The sequence below is a fragment of the Belonocnema kinseyi genome, chromosome 2 (genome assembly GCF_010883055.1).
Source record: "Belonocnema kinseyi isolate 2016_QV_RU_SX_M_011 chromosome 2, B_treatae_v1, whole genome shotgun sequence".
Classification (NCBI taxonomy): domain Eukaryota; kingdom Metazoa; phylum Arthropoda; class Insecta; order Hymenoptera; family Cynipidae; genus Belonocnema; species Belonocnema kinseyi.
The window spans coordinates 5,064,950-5,070,723 of record NC_046658.1 but is presented as its reverse complement, the minus strand read 5'-3'; the positions used below and the strand labels follow the sequence as shown (position 1 = coordinate 5,070,723).

Sequence of the window (5,774 nt, the reverse complement as noted above, 5' to 3'; positions counted from 1 at the left end):
CCCCCCCCCCCCCACGCGTGATAACCTTATTTATCAACGTTCGTTTTCTCTTAAATTCCTGATTCATTCCCAGCGACGCCGTCTGCCGGAAAACAGCCGGCGAAGCCACCCGCGATCGCTGCGCGAGGCAGGAAGTTGATGTCCGCCGGGCAGCCAATTTCTACAATTTGGAACGCCCAGAATTAGTTCCCTGTGCTGCTTTCGCGTTATTACAAATTCAAAGCGTTCCTCCCGGTACCTATGAACCACGAAAGTCGAGACAGAGCAGACTCGACGTACCGCGTATGATAAGGCACCCAGGTTTTCCCCAGGTTTCCGCCGATCCGGCCACAGTAATCTCTACTACCTCTCGCGCTTTGCTACTGCCGGTTGATTCCCAGTGCAGTACCTCTGCATCCGCACCTTCTCTGCCTTTGCCCCTATCAAAGGTGCCGCAGATTAGTCTTCCCGAGCCTGCAACCCTTTTCCTACCTCCTACGATATCCCCGGTTCCGAGGCCAGTAACCCCCACTCTTGAGCGCGACTTCATTTTATCAGTCACACCACTCCTCAACGGACCACCACCTACCCCAGGATAGTGGTGTTCGTCCAGGGCCCCTAAGACCAATACACCTGTTCGCACTACGAGTAGAACACCGCTGGCTGCCGCAATCTCCGTTTCTAAACCAAATTCCTGATGTCAAATTCCTTTCTCTAATAAATAAAATTCCCGGGGATTTTTCTGCCGTCCGAAATATTTGTCTGCATTACGTTATAGAGAATCGAATTGTAAGTAATATAATTTTTGAAGTTAAAATAGCAAATACCAATAAGTAGTTTTTTTTTGCAGGAACAATATGGATGAGTTAGAAGAGGTAAGAGTTCGAGAGAAAGATTTCCATTTAATTATAATGAGTGAGCTCAGTCAAGTTCTGGAAGCGGAACAGGTCTTTGCTGGTCAAAAAGACTTGCAGGAAGATAATGCTGATCACGCTTTGTTAGGCTTAACAAATCATGAAAAAAGAACGATTTTGGCTCAAGATATTAAGTTTGAAGTACGTATATCAATTTAAATGAATTTTTTTTTCTATGAACATACGTAATTTAAAATAATAGTACTTGTATATCGCATCTTATACTCATTGTAGACCTTAACTAAGCTATTGGGAAATGAGACAAATGCAAAAATTGTATTTAATGCTTACTAAGAAAATGGTTACCTAATGTCTGAAAAATGACGAGCAATAATTTGCATGCTTTTATAAGGAAGATAAGAGTTCAACTGCTGAAAAATTATTAAAATGGACAGAAGCTGAATAAATAGAAGTACTTATTTATTTAGACATGATTTGTAATTGAATATTTTGATATTTTATCATCTTTTTTTTAGCATTGATAAATAAGAATTTTTGCACCTTGCTTCTGAAGTAGAGAGGATTTTTCCTGCTGAAGGTGCGGCTACCTATTACATTGGTTTTAGGCTTGAAAACTAAAGCAGATGCAGCGAAGTTGGAAAACTTTATAACCATTTCATTACCCAGAAGCAGAACTGAGGAAAAAGGGAATATTAAAAGCAGCGCTATAATCTAATCGACTAACAGATTACCAAGCAGCGAGTGTCTTTCAATTTGAGGGTTAGAATACTTGTTATTATTGCTCAATTATATTCGTTAAAAATGTATTATTATCTAGATATTAATTCACAATATACCACTTTTTAGACTACTTATAATATTTTTTTTCAGATTTGATTGAAGATAAACTAGAATATCTCACGAAATACTCGGATGACCCTACAAAGCTCAAACAGTATTGGCTAGATAGCCATTAAGCTCGAAGTAATATTCTGAAAATTGAAAGATGCAGTGTCCGAAAATATCTCTATTGCTTTAAAGTTCTGCGGGAACAACTAGGACGAGAACTGGTATGCTCATTAAATATTCCTAACCAGTAGAATGAGTCGAAATAGAACAAAATTCTGACACCTGAAATTGTTGCTATATTATTAAAAACTTTTTATTACTGGTATTATTTGAAGATCGAGACAGATTTAGATTTTGTACATCCCAATAAAAGAGATGCTTTCCATAAAAAGTGGCCAGTAATTCAAAAACACGTATTATGACTGCCCAAAGCTTGACCAAAGTAGCGTGCTGTCGACAAATCCTATCTAGATATCTTGCCAGGACTAGCACCTGACATTTTATCGCTTTATACTTCTGTATTTTTATATCTTTTGTTTAAATTCTTTATCAATAATTCCAATATTAATAATTTTTTTACCTTAAACAGATAGTCAGCATACTGACATATTTTATTTACTGCTAAATATCGTACCAGTCGGAAAGGCTCAACGCAGAAGTAAAGATAACTGAATTCTGACAACGAAGAAAATAAGATTTCTGAGGTATTTGAGAATCCAGAAACGAATGAATGCTCACAGAATTTATTAAGGGAAAACGCGAGTGCAGGCGAAAAGAGCAATTCGTATATGCTCTCTGTGCAGGTGAGATTTAAAATTAAATATAATAAATATAAACTATTTTTTCTAAAAAAAGGCGATGTAGCGATATGCCGAAAAAATCTTGCTATTATTTATGTTAAAAATCAATGTTTATTACACAACAATTGGCACTTTTTTGTTTTCTAATATTTTAGCTGAAACATACTATGAAATACAAAAAATTTTAATCAATATTAATTTAATATTTTAATTCACCAGTTTCACAAGCCAAATAAAAATGAGACCGCGATTATTTTTTCATTTATTTAGCTAGTAAATATACAACTCAACATTATTAATTTACAGCTATATACATTTAATGTTTCAAGCAAACTTTGAGCTAAAGGCTGTTTCTTCTTCATCAGGTTAATAACGAGGCTGAAGAAGTTCTACAGGATCTAAGGAAAAGTTTATGCGATGAAAAATCAACACTCCAGCCAATTTTTTTGATTATTGAATTAATCGTTAATGTGCGAACGACCTTTGTCACCGTTAACAATGTTTGGTACAGAACACGCTTATTTTCTAGATGCGATTGTCTTAGTATTTGGAGCGTTTTATGCTTTTGATTTTGTGTTTCCGGACAAATCAAAATACCTTCGGTAATTGGTACTAGTTTCAGGACTTAGTATTAGATCGCCCTCTAAAAAAATATGCCTCAAAGTTATCTCAAGTTCAAAATAAATTAATGCGAAGTTCGACGTTATCAAACAGAGAAACTAGTCATCAAAATTTACAAAGAATACTTTCTTATTTGATTAAAAACATCGTATTATACAAAATTGATGCAAAGTTGACAAGTGTACTACTCAGAACAAGTTTTCAACCCTGTCATCGAAAATACCTGTAAATGCAACTTTGTTAAACTGTTTCGCTTGTGAATTATTATTCGCACAAATAATTACGAAACTTCCATTGTATGTAAATCGACTGCTCAAAAGTTTATTACTTATTGGATTCGTACCGAAAACACCGGGCTATTTATTATAACCTGAATTAAATAGTATAAAATTTCAAGAAAATGCTTTGCTTTTGAAAAAAATGCTTTCACTTATTTTTCAACAGAGAATTTGAATGTAGATTAGGAGGAGTCTCCATTTTATTAGAATTCCGAATGTTCTTCCGACGAATACGATGCGTACGATGAGATATTTGGCGATAAAACCTTGCTTTTACAAACTCCAAGTGACTTACAGTAATTGCAGAAGCTTCTACTTTACTTTATAACATAATTAGCGACATTTAACATGTAAAAAATATTGCTCAAGGTATTTCTTAGAAAAAACTCAAAAATATTCCAGCAAGATTCTTTTACAAATATTCGGTTACTTTGATGACTACCAGACTAATAATCCTCTGGATAGTTATAAGGGCGTTTAAGATTGCGGAGCCAGTTACTCACAAGGCAGATTTCCTGGAGCGCATTGAATAGCGCGTAAGGATTTGTTATTAACCGTTTGAAGTATAAATGCAAATTTTTTCGGAGGAAATACTCGTTTGTTCATAAATTACAGCAAAAATAGCTAAGAGGGGGGCGGAGATAGACACTTAACCCTACTGCATTGTCGATATTTTAAAAAAATTCAAAAAGTTCTTGCAAGAAACTTCTACGGCTTTCAAACTGCAACGTTCTTTTTATCGAAAAAAAAGTCACAAGGATAAATCGATCGAGTTTCCGAGTCCAAAACTGTATTGTGTCATTTTTAATGCTATTATCAACGAATGAATCAAAAAGTACTAGTCAGATAAATAGTGATTATTAACAAAGGAGGAGGGTCAATAAGGCCGGTTTTTGGGCCATCTACAGATTGGCCTCAAACATGTTTTATTTTATTCATCTAACTAGGTCTCATAACCCCTTAAAAGGATTTTTTTCTGAGAGTGATCTGATTTCAAGCTATAGTCATTTTTAAGTTCGTATTTTACATGGGTTTTCGCACTTTCATTCAAATCATGTTAAGTTTCACATTGTTAGTATTGCTCACGCAAGATCATAATTGGCCAAAAACTGCGCACGTATATGCGTTACAACATATGTTAAAGCCATTATTTTTCTCAAGGTAATTAGCCTTCAAAATAGGGCTTATTTTTATACTTTATGAAAAACCGAGCGTATTATTTTAAGGTATTAATTTATTGTTATTAATTTATTATTTTAAAGTTATTTTTCTTAAGAAACATTTACTGCCGGTCTTAGCCACCTTGACGCCCTTGGGCAAAGAGGAGCGAGATTAAAATCAACCAAAGTTAGTGGAATAGGAAACAAAACGCTATCGTTCATGTGCGACTGCCGCTTCGCTACACGTTCAACTGTTTTCCCCCTCCACATGGTATTCGCGTTTGTTGCCGATGCTTTTAGCTATATTCTCCTTCATTCTTCTTCCACGTTTCGACCTGTTAAAGAGTTCTTATCCACTGTATGTGATATTAGTGCGTACATGCATCTGTTACAGATTATTTTATTGTAGTTTTATTTTATCAGTATCGACGAGTTTCATTGCGATTGTAAGTCTTTTGCACAGGTACTTCATAGGCATGAGAGGCTACACTTTTTTTTAAATCCTTATTATTTAATAGTTCTGTACATCAGTTTCAGATTGTCTTTATTTTTCCAGGTGAAATAATTACTTGCGAATTAATTTTTAATTACCACTTATTATGCCGAAAAAACAGTGTTCTTGTTGCGGCAAATTCTCAAAACCAAAGAGTCATCTATCAGTAGTTCAGGATGAACGGGCATTAAATGTTCTTAAAACTGCTTTTCATAGCTCCTTAAACATTCAGTCAAAGGTTTGCGATAGTTGTCGATGCTTTTCGATTAAAAAGCGTCGGATTACAGATGCAAAAGAGATGAGTTCTTCTGAAAATGATTTATCAAATGTTTTAGAACCAGGTAAGAGTCATATTTATAAAAATTCAGAATCTTCCAGTGAAGATGGAACTTCAGATTCTGACTGTAGGAAAATCAAACTTCCAATAAGAAGATGTATGATTTCTCAGTCCAGATGCATTGTCTGTCATCATAAGAATAATCGTATCAGAATCAAACCTTTTGCTGCATTGAGGGTTTACGTCGATACTGGTATTTTGATTCCTGCAAAAGCGGGATGCTGTACTTCTCATTTGGTTGATAATGGTTTTTTTAAGAAAGAGGCTGTTGCGTCTATACAAGCCACCTCTGATGTTAATCACATGAACGCTGAGTCGATTTCTAAGCTTCTGAATGATTTGCGTGAGGAGGCAAGAAAAACAGGGTTGAATTTTGATGAGCCATCTGCGCTTGAGGATAAAG

General features: G+C 35.2%; 1 protein-coding gene and 1 long non-coding RNA gene across 11 annotated transcripts in view; both read left to right on the top strand.

Annotated features, from left to right (window-relative positions):
• The window catches only part of LOC117167579 (protein kinase C, brain isozyme), a 1,572,697-nt gene that overhangs the window by 106,079 nt on the left and 1,460,844 nt on the right, over positions 1-5,774 (top strand). The gene's annotated exons all lie outside the window — the stretch shown is intronic.
• LOC117167582 lies at positions 843-3,413 on the top strand. The gene is made up of 5 exons (XR_004466413.1): positions 843-1,034; positions 1,370-1,613; positions 1,725-1,903; positions 2,272-2,485; positions 2,848-3,413. It is a non-coding gene; the product is annotated as an uncharacterized LOC117167582 (long non-coding RNA).